This window comes from Odocoileus virginianus, chromosome 26 (assembly GCF_023699985.2).
Source record: "Odocoileus virginianus isolate 20LAN1187 ecotype Illinois chromosome 26, Ovbor_1.2, whole genome shotgun sequence".
NCBI lineage: Eukaryota > Metazoa > Chordata > Mammalia > Artiodactyla > Cervidae > Odocoileus > Odocoileus virginianus.
Window position 1 is genome coordinate 45,638,321 of NC_069699.1, and position 16,817 is coordinate 45,655,137.

At 41.6% G+C, this 16,817-nt stretch overlaps 1 protein-coding gene across 3 annotated transcripts in view; it reads right to left on the reverse strand.

Annotated features, from left to right (window-relative positions):
- The window catches only part of RAD54L2 (RAD54 like 2), a 91,114-nt gene that overhangs the window by 48,462 nt on the left and 25,835 nt on the right, over window positions 1-16,817 (reverse strand). The gene's annotated exons all lie outside the window — the stretch shown is intronic.

Consider the following 16,817-nt stretch of genomic DNA (forward strand, 5'->3'; position numbering starts at 1 on the left):
GAGGATGAGATGGTTGGATGGCATCACCAACTCAATAGACATGAGTTTGAGTAAACTCCGGGAGTTAGTGATGGACAGGGAGGCCTGGCCTGCTGCAGTCCATGGGGTTGCAAAGAGTCGGACACGAACTGAGCGACTGAGCTGAACTGAACTGAGCACCTACTTTTTACATCTCTGTAGATATATATACATGTGTATATAATTGCAGGCACTCAGGCTTTGGGGACACAGTACAAAGTAGAGAAAACTATGTCAGAAGGTGGTGTGTGCCAGAAGAAGCTGTTATTTTATATAGTGTGGCAGGGAATGGGGATAGGAAAGTTCTCACTGAGCAGTGTTCCTTCTGAGACCAGAAGGAACAGAGAGCTGGACAGACATCTGGAGGGACTGTGTCCAGGCAGACTGAGCAGCAAAGGTGAGGTCCTGGAGTAACTGGGAGTGCTCAGGGAATGAGTAGGCCCTATCTTGGAGCACTACAAGGAAGATGGTCCATTCTCCCACCACCTAAATACAGTGCTTACGGGTAACTGACTGCTCATCACACTGTCCCTTCCCGAGTAGATAGGAAGCCTCAGAAGGCCTGGCGCCCACAGTTCAGCTCTTGGGCTCTGCCCTAGTTCGTGGCCCAGTTCCAGCTCCATTTCTTCCAAGAAGCCTTTGTCCACTGCCCCAGTCCTCGGGGATCATGTTCCCTCTTCTGAATTCCAGTAGCAATGCTGACCAGGCTGACCTTCACTGAAGGCTTCATATGAGTTACTTGGCAAAGTGTTTGCCTTCTTTGGTTTCTCACCTCCTGACCCAACAGTAAGCCCCTAGTGGCAAGGATTTAGCTGGGAGCAGTTTCTTTGTATCCTAGAGCTAGAAGCATGTCCTATTCAAATCATCCCTATTCACATTCACTCTGTCGTGCCAATCTACTTGTTCTATTATATTTAGTATATGTCAGGCACTGTGCATGTTTGTCCACCTCTCTCTCTCCATTTTACTATTAGCAAAAGTCCTTTCTTCTTGAGTGAAAAGAAGAGAAACAGGATAAAGAGAAAGCTAGCTGTTTTGTGATACAGCAAATACAGCAAAATATTAATGTGAAGATTCACCAGTTCTTTCCATTTTTTGGTGTATTTCAAATTTTTTATAACAAAATGTGGGGAAAAGGGGCACAAGATAAATAAGCTTTCGTAAGACAAACAGCTGTAGACAACCACATCCAGAATTGGGTCATCCTAAAATTCCTCCCATTTCCCAAAATTAAAAAAAAAAAAAAAGAAACACGAATATCTTAATTATTCAACACAAATACTATTCTAGACCTGGAATCTCTAAAAGTTCAGACACAGTTTGAAACAGAACTTTTATATTCTCCCGAATAGAAACAAAAACAAAACAAAGCAAACTGGATCCTTTAGAATTTTGGAAAACCAGAATTTAAGACTGCTCAGTTAAAAAGCACAGGAATAATGAGCGTGTGCATCCTGATGGGTCACATACTTAGCTTCTGAAGACAACAAAAGCAAAGAGCAGCTGTGGATGGTTTAGTAATAGAATTCAAATTTTTGCATTAATAACACACTTGCAAAAACATTCACAAAGGGCATTAAAGTACAGGGAAGAAAAGTGACCCACAAATACACATTAATATAACTAATCCTGAGCTACCATTCACTGACAAAGCAAATTCCAAGTCTCTGAGGGAAATCTATGCTTTAGTTCATTAGGTTTGAAAAAGGAAGTAGTAAACCAATTAAATATCAGCAGGTTTAGAAGTGAAATCTATTTCTTTGAATATCAGTATAATGATAATTCATCAGCAACTGCTCTGTTCAGAAGCGCACGCGCACCATCAGCGTACACCCCTAGTTCACTCTACGCGGCGTGAGGCAACTGGTTTTGCTTACAGTGTGTCTGGCTGATCATGGAGTGGCTTTTAGAGAACAATTTTTAATTAGCAAGTACCTTTAGGTAATCTGAATTCCTGGCATTTTACAAAAGAAACTGTGTGGTGATGGAAAAATGACAATCACTTAGAGGTTAGCAATAACAATGAAAAGCTTCCTGGAAACCCACAGTTAATAAACATCTTTAAAACTACCTCAGCCCCAAGCTCCTGACAGACAGAAGCAAACATCAATTAAACATTCAACCACCACATATGTTTTTAAGACTATTGAAGACATTAGTCCAGCCCCCTTTCTCAAAACTGTTTTAAAAAAAGAGGACACTTTTAAAATAGTACCCAGGCCATTAGATGCCCATATCAGAGAAGAAACTGGAAAGTAATGGCTTTCTTAAGTCCCACCAAATTTGGTTTTTCTCTTTCCCTCCCTTCTACAGGCCACTAAATTTCTTTACAAAGACAACACAATGAATTATTTTCTCAGCTCTTCAGAGCCACACTAACTACTTAAGGGGCAGGTTTGGCTGTTACTGATCACCTTCGAAAAAGCAACAAAGGGAAAATGGCAGAGGAAAAGCTGATCCTGCAGGCAGCAGCACAGTCAATTGCACTTTGTCTCTAAGGGGCTCCGCCCCGACACACACACTTCCATGTGGGCATAGCCTTTCAGAACACAGAGAAGGCAGCTCTGATTTTAAAAATTAGCTCTTGGGCACTTTCCTGGTGGGCCTGGGCCTGTGGTTAAGAATCTGCCTTCGAAACAATTCCAAACTCATTCTACAAGGCCACAATCACCCTGATACTAAAACTAGGCAAAGACAACACACAAAAAAGAAAATTACAGGCCAGTATCACTGATGAATATAGATGCAAAAATCCTCAACAAAATTCTAGCAAACAGAATTCAACAACACATTAAAAAGCTCATATACCATGATCAAGTCAGGTTTATTTCAGGGATGCAAGGATTCTTCAATATACACAAATCAATCAACGTGATACACCATATTAACAAATTGAAAAATAAGCATATGACCTCAACAGATGCAGAAAAAGCCTTCAACAAAATTCAACACCCATTTGTGATAAAAATGCTTCAAAAAATGGGCACAGAAGGAACCTACCTTAACAGAGTAAAGGCCATATATGATCAGCCCACAGAAAACATTATTCTCAATGGTGAAAAACTAAGAGCATTCCCTCTAAATTCAGGAACAAGACAAGGGTGTCCATTATCACCACTATTATTCAACATAGTTTTGGAAGTCCTAGCTACGGCAATTAGAGAAGAAAAAGAAATAAAAGGAATTCCAAATTGGAAAAGAAAAAGTAAAACTCTGTTTGCAGATGACATGATACCATACATAAAAAACCCAAAAGAAACTATCAGAAAATTACTAGAGCTAATCAGTGAATTTAGCAAAGTTATGGGATACAAGGTCAATACACAGAAATCACTGCATTCCTATATACTAACAATAAAAAACCAGAAAGAGAAATTAAGGAATCAATCCCATTCACCAATGCAACAAAAAGAATAAAATATCCAGGAATAAACCTACCTAAGGAGACAAAAGACCTATATATGAAAAATTATAAGACACTGATGAAAGAAATCAAAGACGACATAAACAGAGAGTCCATGTTCCTGGGCAGGAAAATCAATATTGTGAAAATGACTATACTACCAAATGCAAACTACAGATTCAATGCACAAGTGAAAAGTGAAAGTAAAGTTGCTCAGCCGTGTCCAACTCTTTGCGACCCCGTGGACTACAGCCTACCAGGCTCTTCCATTCATGGGATTCTCCAGGCAAGAATACTGGAGTGGGTTGCCATTTCCTTCTTTAGGGGATCTTCCCGACCCAGGGATTGAACCAAGGTCTCCCGTATTGCAGGCAGATGCTTTACCCTCTGAGCCACCAGGGAAGACTCACTTTCACTTTTTCAGAAAAAAAAAATTTCACAATTCATATGGAAACACAAAAGACCCCAAGTAGCCAAAGCAGTCTTGGAAAGAAGAATGGAGCTGGAGGAATCAACCTTCCTCACCTCAGACTGTATTACAAAGCTACAGTCATCAAGACAGCATGGTACTGGCACAAAAACAGAATTACAGACCAATGGAACAAGATAGGCAAGATAAACCCACACACCTATGGGTACCTTATTTTTGACAAAGGAGGCAAGAGTATACAATGGGGCAAAGATAGCCTCTTCAACAAGTGGCGCTAGGAAAACTGGAAAGATATGTGCAAAAGAATGAAATTAGGACACTTCCTGATGTCATACACAAAGATAAACTCAAAATGGATTAAAGACCTAAATGTAAGACCAGAAACTATGACTCTTGAGGAAAACATAGGCAGAACACTCAACATAAATCAAATCAAGATCTTCTATGACCCACCTCTTAGAGTAATGGAAATAAAAACAAAAATAAATAAGTGGGATCTAGTTAAACTTAGAAGCTTTTGTACAGCAAAAGAAACTACAAACAAGGTGAAAAGACAACCCTCAGAATGGGAGAAAATAATAGCAAGTGAATATTAACAAGTGAAACAACAGACAAAGAATTAATTTCCAAAATACACAAGCAGTTCATACAACTCAATACCAGAAAAACAAACAATCCAAGCAAAAGTGGGAAAAAGACCTAAAAAGACATTTCTCCAAAGAAGACATACAGATGGCTAACAAACACATGAAAAAGTGCTCAACACTGCTCATTATCAGAGAAATGCAAATCAAAACTACCATGAGATACCACCTCACACCAGTTAGAAAGGTGATCATCAAAAAGTCTACAAACAATAAATGCTGGAGAGGGTGTGGAGAAAAGGGAACCTTCTTGCATTGCCAGTAGGGGATGTAAATTGATACAGCCACTATACGGAGATTCCTTAAAAAACTAGGAATAAAACCACCATATGACCCAGCAATCCCACTACTAGGCATATACCCTGAGGAAACCAAAACTGAAAAAGACACATGTACCCCAATGTTCACTGCAGCACTATTTACCATAGCTAGACCATAGAAGCAACCTAGATGTCCATAGACAGATGAATGGATAAAGAAGCTGTGGTACATAAATACAGTGGAATATAGACATGAGAAAAAAAGTTGATGAGGAAAAAAATGCATTTCCCCATTTGCTCCTCATCCCATGAGACACACTGCTTCAGTCTTCAGTGAAGAGGAGCTCTGCTTCTAAGACACAGACATACTAGGAGGGTGACTTGGGTGTTGCTGCACCTTAAAAATGACCTGTATTCCTACAGAGCAAACTCTGGGAATCAAATACTATTTTAATGAAACTGAAGAACTAGCTATTTAAAGGAACTCCCAACAGAACCACTCTGATAGGTAAATATTCAATCCCTAAATAATATGTTAACCTTTATAGTTTAATATATTGGGTTTGCTTTCGAACTGTGGGTTGGAGAAGACTCCTGAAAGTCCCTTGGACATCAAGGAGATCAAACCAGTCAAACCTAAAAGATATCAACCCTGAATATTCATTGGACGGAATGATGTTGAAGCTGAAGCGTCAATACTCTGGCCACCTGATGTGAAGAACTGACTCACTGGAAAAGACCCCGATGCTGGAAAGACTGAAGGCAAAAGAAGGCAGCAGAGGATGAGATGGTTGGATGACATCACTGACTCAATGGACATGAGTCTGAGCAAACTCCAGGAGATAGTGAAGGACAGGGAAGCCTGGCGTGCTGCAGTCTATGGGGTCACAGAGAGCTGGACATGACTGAGTGACTGAACAACATCATACTGGGTTTGCTAAAAAGAGGCTCTAATTATGAAGAAACACACAGTCAATCCCAGTGAGCCTCTCTCAGCAACCTTGAGAGTGAAGGAAGAGGGTTTTCTGCCCTGCTAAATTCAAAGACAAAGACACCTGTCTGTAAAGTGCTGCCTGACCAAGAATCAGTGGAATTAATCATGTGGGCACAGCCCTCAGACACACCTTGGCGGGGAGATACACAGAAGGAAATAAACACACACACACACACACAGCCTTTGTTCACAAAGCTGACCGTGCCTGGAGAGTTCACACTGAAAACTGCAAACACACACGGCTTCACCAGGCAGCCGGTGAAATTCCAGAGACATCTTAGTGGTCCTCAGCAGCATCCTGATCTTGCCTTTGATATAAAATAATCCATTCCCAACTGCCATATCCTCATTAACTTTGGTGACCTTAGGTAATATTAAATTTCCTCAAGTGCTCTCAAAGCAATTTAACAGCAAGTGCCACTCACATCTTTTCTCCATTAAGAATATAAACAGAGGATGGGATGTTTCAAGAGAACAGCATCGAAACATGTATATTATCTAGGGTGAAACAGATCACCAGCCCAGGTTGGATGCATGAGACAAGTGCTCGGGCCTGGTGCACTGGGAAGACCCAGAGGGATCGGGTGGAGAGGGAGGTGGGCGGGGGGACTGGGATGGGGAATACATGTAAATCCATGGCTAATTCATTCAATGTATGACAAAAACCACTGCAATGATGTAAAGTAATTAGCCTCCAACTAATAAAAATAAATGAAAAAAAAAAGAATATAAACAAAACCACGCATTTATGCTAACATACAAGGGGAGGGATTTTCAGAGCAAGCAAACATTCAGCCCAAAACTTGAAGCAACAGCCCTTCAAAGAAACCTATTAGTCCAAGAATCAAAGAAGAGGAGAAGAGAGTTCAGTTCATATATAGAACTTTCTGGATATCTATTACAAGATTCTTCAATCTGCTGTGAGAGATCGACTGTGGATCTTTAAAGTCCTTTCCTGTGCAAGATGAAAATCTAACGTGTACTTCAAAACTCCATGCAGCCCAAATGTCTTTTGCTTATCTTTCAGTTACTTTAAAACATATTTAATACACATAAGCAGTCACAGAAGCTAAACTGACAGATCGAAATATGTTTTTTGGAACTCAAATGAGACTTTCAGCAATTAAGACAAAAGAAAGAAAGATGAACAAACACACCCAGGCCTCCAAGGAGCCGGGCCACAGGAGACAACTCTCCCAAAAGGCAATGCAAGTGAGGCCAGCCCCAAGCATAACAGAGGCGCTGGAGCCAAGTGTGAAGAGGCCTGAAGGCCAGCCTCAGCTCGCCGGCAACGCTCTGCGTTATCCTCCCAGAGCGTCTTCCACAAACCCTCTTAGTCCAGAGAGAAGAGAGATGGGCCTGATTCATCTTTAAGACCCCTTCCAGGTTCTATGACAGCAGTTCTTAAACGGTGGTCCTGGAACCCCTGAGGGTCCTCGAGACCCTTTAACAAAGTCAAATTCCTGCGTGGGTTAAACAGCCATTCAAAGTGCGAGACAGACCAATGGATTTCAATGAAACAATACAAAAAGTTCCTTGATATGGTTTCAAGCTCTCTGTAACAATTAACCTTGAAGAAACTACCAGAATTTTGGTATAATACCAACAAATATCCACAATTATATGAAAAGGATGTTAAAACACTCCTGTCTTTTCTAACTACATTCTTCATGTACTTCAACAATATAAAAAGTCAACAATGAAACAGTAAGTCGCAACAGAACAAATGCAGAACCAGATCTGAGAACCCAGCTGTCTTGATTCAACCAGACATTTTCAAATTTTTGAACATGTTAAACAATTCTACTCTTCTAATTTATTTGTTTTGGAAAATAGCTATTTTTCATTTAAAAGGTTATTTATGTTAATATATAATTATTTTATTATTTTAGAAAGAATTAATACATTTTATTTCTCAGCTTTAGTTTCTAATACAACAAATATTGACTAGTAAAGCACTCTGAGGTCTTTAATAATTTTTAAGAGTATAAAAGGATCCAAAGAGCAAAAAGTTTGAGACCTGCTATTCTAATACAACAAAACTCTAAGATCTATGGTCTTCTCCCCCATATCTTCAGGTATCACAAAGAGAAAAATTGGCTTTAAGGAAAAACATAACATGCAGAGAACCACATTACATGAACATTATAAATCTTCTATAATATTTAAATAAAAACCAAAAATTAATCTGATATATAAAAATTATACAGACAGGTTACTTTATAAATATAATTAATCATTAAGGGCAAATTTCCTCAGTAACTGAAGTTAATACTACATTGTTGCTTAGTCATTTCATTGTGTCTGACTGTTTGGGGCCCCACGGACTGCAGCTCACCAGGCTCCTCTGTCCATGGGATATCCCAGGTAAGACTACGGGAGTGGGTTGCCATTTCCTACTCATGAGAATGTTCCTGACCCAGGGATCAAACCTGTGTCTCCTACAAGTCTCCTGCATAGCAGGCGGATTCTTCACAGCTGAGCCACCAGGGAAGACCAATACTACATTTGCAAAGTCAAATTTTCACTTTTACCACTGAGTCTCTGCTATCCACACTCCCTTTAAAACAGCCAAGGGCTGAGGTACACTGCCCTCCTCTTAAAGGCCCCTTGGCTTATGCCCTTCATCCAAGAAGTTACTGAGAAGCACATCCCTGCAAGAGTCAGTCCCGGGAGTTTTGAATAAGTAGGAGTTAAGCCCTAGAAGGCCACTGCTGAGGGGAGCAAATGAAAGATTCATTTCATTCTCCATGGAGTCAGCTGAAAAAAAAGGGGGGGGGGAGGGGGAGAGAGAGAAAGAGAATAAACAGTTGAGCTGGGAAGACAGGAGCTAAAACAGGGACGACAGATTTGGCTATGAGAAGCCTGTGTGACACAGACACTGCTCCCCAGAGAAGTGTGGGTTCTGAAAAGAGTCCCTCTCTCACACACACGCACTCCACATATGTTAAAACATCAGATCTGTGTAATCTGAGGGTGGTAAAAAAAAAAAAGTTAAGATCCCTGGATCTCTAAATGCAGGGGATGAGGCAAGAATAAACGCAATTCTGGCTAAATATGTTACCATTCAACTCGTGAGCCCTGTTATCTCTTTCCACATAGCTCTAACTTAAAACAGGGATTTCAGAGATAAGGACCAACTTGGCAGGGGCACGGATGGCCCACTTACCCTAGGCTCCCTGGAGCCTAAGCCAGCCCAGTTCAGATCAACCTAAAAGCAAGTGAGGTTTATCTGCTGGATGGTGAGACTGAAGAGGCTTGGAGAGAAGCCAAATCATGCTTGATGTCCCGCCACAACTGACTCCACCCCTCTCACCAGCCTCTTCCCTGAGCCCTCTGAGACCCCTCCCTCTCCTAAGACTCCTCCCTTTCTAAGCAATCTATCACGAAGCCACAGAGCTCAGTCTGGGGGCTTCAAACCCAGACAAGCATAAGCTGTACAGAGGGAGGGATGGTTCATTCACCCTTCACAGGCCTGCAAACATTAAGCATAAATTCTGGTAAAGACATCTCTGTATCTAGTCAATCTACCCACCAGACACAATCCTGAAAAGCTCTATCCAAGCAGCATTTCAACAAATCAGAGCTTTTACAAATAAGACTATAGCAGGGACCCTTACCTGAATCCTTCCATAATATAGCCACTACTTTTCTGAATTGATGCTGATCACTTTAGATTTTCAATAATCATTTATTTTTAAAAAGTTATACCTATCTCATATACAGGCTGTATACTGTGGTTTTCCCGAAATTGGTATCTACTATAAATAAAATTTCTAATGCATGACTATTATTTTGCGGTATGTATTCACAAACTGTATTCCTACAGCTACTCAAGTTTTTCCACTTTGGCTTTGTCAGTGACATGGGCACTCTGTGCACTTAGCTCCATAATGACATAGGTAAACTCTTCTGGTTCCACTTCTCACAGTTCTAAAATGAATGGTAATGTTAGTCAGGGGTAGACACCTTATGGTGTCTATGCAACAATACAAAAATACATTTGGTCTTTGCCCCAGGTTCCCAGCACAGAGCTCCCAAAACCTCTGGAATTTTCTGAGTGACAGGAGTGTCTTTTGTTATTCATACCAAGCCCCTTTTGACCAGACCTGAATTTAAGTAAGTGAATTTCGAGAGTGGGATCCCTAGAAAGCCTCAGGATGGGACTGGCCAGCAGTAAGACCAAACGACCAGAAGGAACTTTCAGCCTTACCCACCAAGCTCCAAGATGGGGGCAGGGAGCTGGAGATGAAATTCTATAAACCCCCTGAACACCGAGAGCCAGAGGGCTGCTGGGTCAGTGAACACATCGAGGTGCTGGAAGGGCGACACCTAGAAAGGGCACTGAAGTACAGCAACACCCCCCACACACACCTTGCCCTATGCTTCGCTTCCGTTCGGCTGTTCTTGAGTTGTACCCTTTACAATAAGCCAGTAAACATGCATATATTCTTGAGTTATGAATCATTCTTGCAAATTTTTGAACCTAAAGAGGGGCTCATGGGAACCTCTGATTTATAGTCAGTCAGTCAAGGACTTGTGACTGGTATGTGAAGCAGGCTCAGTTCTGTGGGACTGCGTCCTCAACCTGTAGAGTCTGCACTAACTCTGAGTAGTTAGCATGAAAACTGAACTGCTGAACACCAAGTTGGGATCCAGAGAATCAGAGAATTGGTTATTGGTGCTGGGAAACATCTCAGGGTCACAAAGTGACAAATCATAAGAACGTATACTGCAAAAAGCAACAGAAAATTTTAAAATGCATTATTTCTTGACTTTCCATGTGCAAAAGTAAAGTGTGGCATTTACTGCAATGCAATAGGTAACCTGTACCTTTAAACAACTAAATGTCATTTTCCCAATTGACTTAGATTAGTAATTACATGATACACGAATTTGTAAACGGGAATCCATAGTGAGTTCACCCCTCAAAGAACAAAGGAAAAAAAGAACCATAGATAAAACCAAACCTGTTATCAACACCATTTTCTGCATTTTCACTGAATAATAAAAACTGATTCTGAGAATCAGGAAAAACTGAGTGGAACCAAGGAGGATCATTTAACGACCTAAGCAATTTAAAATACGCATAGAAAAATAAGGGCTTCCCTGGTAGCTTAGATGGTGAAGAATCCACCTGCAATGTGGGAGACCTGGGTTCGATCCCTAGGTTGGGAAGATCCCCTGGAGGAGGGCATGGCAATCCACTCCAGTATTCTTGCTGGGAGAATCCTCATGGATAGAGGAGCCTGGTGGGCTACAGTCCACGGGGTTGCAAAAAGTTGGGACACGACTGAGTGACTAAGCACACAGAAAAATAAACAAAAATACATACAGAGTCTAACCATCACCTGTCTATTAGATATGTCTCCTCCCTTGGCCAACGTACCCACTTAGACAACCAAACCTATGAGCAGCTATGAAAATGTGGAAGAATTGAATTACACTAAAGAGTTGCATTCAAACACAATCCCTTTACTCTGAAGGTGGTACCACCTTTCTCTAGGGTGCATGGGGAAGTGGGGATCAGAATGTGAGAACTGAGAGCATCCTAGGACTAATGGTGTACATCTCACCATATATGTAAAATAATTCTCTAAGGACTGTCTCAGATTAAAGGAGACTGCATGCAACATGGAATCCTGGATTAGGTCTTGGACCTGGGGAAGAAAATAGCTATAAGAGCTAGTACTGAGAACAATAGTTGATGCAACTGAATATGGACTATGGATTAGATAACAGTAGTGTATCAGTATTTTATTTCCTGACTGTGAGGACTGTTTTGTGGTTACAGAAGAAAGTGTCTTTAGGAAATATACAATCAAGCATTTAGGGGTAAAAGTAAACAAATAACCTTCTTTGGTTATAAGGTTAATAAGGAAGTTATAAGGAAGTTAATAAGGAAGAGAATAAAATCGTCTATTCTTGGTTCTCCAGATTTAAACACTTAACAAATACAAAAATATCTTATTTCAAAGTACAGATTTGACAAGATTACCTAGCTAACTATTCTCCTTAGAAAATTAGTAACAAACTTCCTTTCCTTTAAGAGACAATAACTTAGGGTTAAAAAGACTAATTAGCCCCCTAGGATCCTCACGAACAGACAGTATGTCCTCTCGCTGCGGGGCAGGCATCCCTCCCTCTTCCCCTGAGCCCAGCCAACAACTGGAACTATCTCTGAGGCAAATCTCACTTGGGTTCCCCCTGGAAGGCTCTAGGGCTAATCAATGGCATAAACAAACAGCACCCCACAGGCAGGTAGAAATTGGATGCGCCAGCTTGCCCTCCCTCTATGTGTAGAGGTGGCCCAGTTCAGAACTATTTCTAAGGAGACTTATGTAATCAATCTGAATTACGTGTTTCACTGGTACTTTATGGCTAAGGTTATTGCCCAGTTCTTAGGCTCTTACACACACAGACACAGACACACACACCCTCCCTCTCTCTATAACACTGTAAAAATATGTAGTTTAAGATTCACACCACTGAATCAGAGTTAACCTAAATAAATTTGCACTGTAAGTCTCTTCTCTAGTCTAACACTGGACATAAACACTGAAGAAACCAGTGACATCCAAATATTAGCAAAGGTAAGTGGGAAAGAAAGTGTGCATGTGACCTAAAGCCAGTACAGTAAAGTAGGAAAAAGGCTTCTTCTAACTACTTTGCCAACAAAGGTCCGTCTAGTCAAGGCTATGGTTTTTCCCATAGTCATGTATGAATGTGAGAGCTGGACTGTGAAGAAGAATTGATGCTTTTGAACTGTGGTGTTGGAGAAGACTCCTGAGAATCCCTTGGACTGCAAGGAGATCCAACCAGTCCATCCTAAAGGAGATCAGTCCTGGGTGTTCATTGGAAGGACTGATGTTGAAGCTGGAACTCCAATACTTTGGCCACCTCATGAGAAGAGGTGACTCATTGGAAAAGACCCTGATGCTGGGAAGGATTGGGGGCAGGAGGAGAAGGGGACGACAGAGGATGAGATGGCTGGATGGCATCACCGACTCGATGGACATGGGTTTGGGTAGACTCTGAGAGTTGGTGATGGACAGGGAGGCCTGGCGTGCTGCGATTCATGGGGTCGCAAAGAGTCAGACACGACTGAGCGACTGAAGTGAACTGAACTGATAATGTCTCTGGGGAAAAGCACATGGAGTCTGGACAGATTCAGGCTATAGATTTTGCAAACAACAAGAGAACCCACAGGAAAACCTCACTTCTGTAAGCAGAAAACAATGGATACTAACCATTGGGAAGAAGGGCCATGTGTCAGAGACTGGAAGATGACCTGTGTGAGTGCACATGCCTGTCGTGTGCCTCCCGTCTCTCTTCAGATAAAGATGCTATTCCACGGAGACAAGACCCAACTCCAATCTACCAAGTGAGAGGTGATATAATGAAGAGAACAAAATAATTCACACAGTGACATTATGGCGAGGAGATATTGTCATGACAGTGGGGATGAAGGGCAAAGGCTGAAATGAAATAAAAGCTTACAGAAATATTTAAAAGGAAAAAGTGACCAATAGTTATTTGTAGATAGAATGGTCAAAGGGAAAAGCAGAAGGGCTAGCAATTCATTCAGGCCAAAGCTTAGACATCTCCTATGATAAAGACACTGGCCAGGCACAGTGGGGGTGATATAAATACACGCCTCTAAAAGGTAAATTTAGATGTAGAGCAAGAAGCCACAAGAATCCCAAACAGAAACAACAAAGATGTCATTTCTGGACATCAAAGATGTCAGTAGCATTTGAATAAATAACAAATACCTAATCAAACCTAATCATAATTTAAAATTACATCCCTAATACAAAAATGAAAAATGACATTATTGTCCCATCAAGAAATTTACGATACATTTTTCTCCCCTAATTAGGTTAAGCAACTGCCCTAAACACATCGAGTACCCAAGGACACTCATTACCCTCGTCCAGTTAACAGTACAGTCTGGGCAGCAGGGCTTCTCTCAAACCGGGGTGAGGCTGTACCCTGGAATTAAACCTCAAACTTCCGCCTCATCAGCACTCACTATGCCAACTGCCAACTTACAATAGTTGGCCACCACCATCCAAGAACAATCTAGGTGACCGAGAGTGAAGAATGCTGGCCACCACTATCCAAGAACAATCTAGGTGACCGAGAGTGAAGAATGCTGGCCACCACCATCGAAGAAAAATCTAGGTGACCGAGAGTGAAGAATGCTGGCCACCACCATCCGAGAACAATCTAGGGGACTGAGAGACAAGAATAAAAGTGGAACACCTAGAGCCAACTGCCAAATCTCAAGGACACGGTTTCCAGGCCTGCATTTGGGAAAGAAGGTGAATAAAGTTCCAATCTTCTGGTCACTCAATCAACAAGCAGTCATTAAATATTCCTGTGACCTATTCTCAAGTGGACATTGCCCCCACGCTACAGCCAAAATGAAAATGCCCCCGAAAGAGAAGGGGATGATTAATAGAAAAATGACCGGATAGGGAGCTAATCCTCTCTCCAGCTCACCACAAAACAGAAGAAAAAGGAGTGCAACTCATTGTTACATAACAGTGAGGCTGAACAAAAGGCCCAGCTAAGTCAATGGCTCATCTGCAGAGCATTCTAAACCCAGGGTTAGAGGCTGCCACTTGGCCATGCTAACAGAGAAAAGTACTGAACACCCTACATCACAGCCATTTCCACGCTCTCCTCATCTCCCCATTAACTAAAAATAAAAACACTGGCTTCCATAACAAACACTTCTGATAGGTGGGCCTCTTCACATTCAAAAGTCCCCGTTTAAGATAGTTCTGCTCTTAGTGAAGTCCATGTCATTATTTCTGTACCAATGTGGATCTGACAAAGTACACAGGCCTCTAGTTAGATTTTTGACCTGATACTAGTATTAAATTAATACAAGCTGTATTTTACTCTTTAGAGTAAACAAAATGTTGACATTTTAAAAATAATTATACATTTTGAACTTGGCTTCTAAAAGATGCCACTCAGAAGGATGGAAAGAACCTACGCAGTTTTAAATACCATTAGTGCTGCTATTATCTTGATCAAGAACTGTGAAATGCACTCCATTTCAAATTTAAGAAAGAACACAAACCAAGACTAAGGGTGCCATTTTATAGCTTCCCTGCTGATTCTACTTTTGCAGCAAAAGCCCATAAAATTATCTGAAAAAAAGAAATGATTAACTGAGAGTGAGTGCTTGACTACTGGGTATACCAGAGTCTCAAGTGCCGGACTGCACCAGAGGAAGATTTCAGGTCAACAGCCCTAGAAACCATCTGGTGGAAACCAATAAGAGTGCAACACAATGAGCAAAGTACATCTACCAAGTTGGACAAGGACATCCTGCTTGGCCCCTTGGCAGTGGGGGAGATCCTGCAATTTTCTCATTGTGAAACATCTAGAAATATGGAGAAAATTATAATCAGCATCCATTCTACATGCACAACTATTCCCACAAAACAAGTAAGAGAAACCCCCAAGAACCAACAATGAAAGGCAAACTGAAACCACAAAAAATCACGAGATCTCTCACTACAGCAGTCCTAGGTGAAGAGGAGGGTACCGATCTTGTGGGGGGTAGGGGGAGCAAGGAGACACAGAGATAATACCCTGGGCTCAAAGAAGCTGAAAAGAAGGGACTGAGACCTCTAGACATACTCTCATCAAAGAGTGGTCTGGGGGCGGGGGTGGGGGAGGGAATCTAACCATCAACACAGAAGACAACACAAAGTCTTCTGTCAGTTTAGGCTGGAGGGAGAAAAAAAGATATCCAATGGGAGTCTGTAACTAGAAGCCTGCCCTCAAACCAGTTTGGAGTTAAAATACATACATACTTACTTACTTACATGGTCCAAGGAATTAACCAAAACTAAAGTGGTCCCAAGCAAGGGATGCTTCTGCATTGCCTAGAAGTAAATGGAAAACATCTCTTGGATATACCTCAACCAGGACCACCAAGATAAAGCCTTATTGAAGATGAGCTCATAATTCTAAAGTACAGAGGAGGGACTACTCACAAAAGCAAGAGTCAAGAGGGTCAGATTCCTAAAGCTCTACCTGCACTGTGAAGGGAGAACACCCATGCAGGGATGTAACAGAAGGACTAAGGCTCCCCTCTGCTCCATAGCCTGACAGATAGGGGGACCATTCCTGGGGTAGGCCAGTCACCTGCCCAGAAAACTGATAGCACTGTTGCCTCAAAGCCTCTTCTCCTCAAAAACAAAAGAAGTGGGGGCCATGGGCACTGGGTATTAAGCAACCCTACAGACAAAAGGTCTGAAGCTCGAGAGAAGAGAACTTGAGCCTGAGGAAGCACAACCTTTATACATGTTCATGAAGCTCAATCCTGGCAAGTTATGTGGACTTCCCAAAGCATCTGAGACTATGCTGGACAGGAGGAAAAGTCCTCTTTGTTCTCCTCTCTGGACACTGCTTTCAGGTGTCCCATACCCTCCATTATCATCAACAAAATGGGAAGAAGTACAGCTTCCTTTGTTTGGACTTGTAAAAAGGAATCATACACACGGTCCTCATGTTTCCTAACAGCATCCTATTATAAACATACAAATAACATGCACTACATGCTCCACAAAGCTGCGACTGCGCCCTTTTAACTCTTTTTTCCCCCTTCTTTATAACATCATATCTGGGCTAGTTTCTTCGACAGGTTATATCTGGTTTACCCAAGAAGCCATATATATCTAGCTTTACTGAACCCTAATATTATTAAATTGCCTCTTCTTTATTTTTTTTTCCATTTATTTTTATTAGTTGGAGGCTAATTACTTTACATCATTGCAGTGGTTTTTGTCATACATTGAAATGAATTAGCCATGGATTTACATGTATTCCCCATCCTGGACCCCCTCCCACCTCCCTCTCCACCCCATCCCTCTGGGTCTTCCCAGTGCACCAGGCCCGAGCACTTATCTCATGCATCCAACCTGGGCTGGTGATCTGTTTCACCCTATATATACATGTTTCGATGCTGTTCTCTTGAAACATCCCACCCTCGCCTTCTCCCACAGAGTCCACAAGTCTGTTTTTACATCTGAGTCTCTTT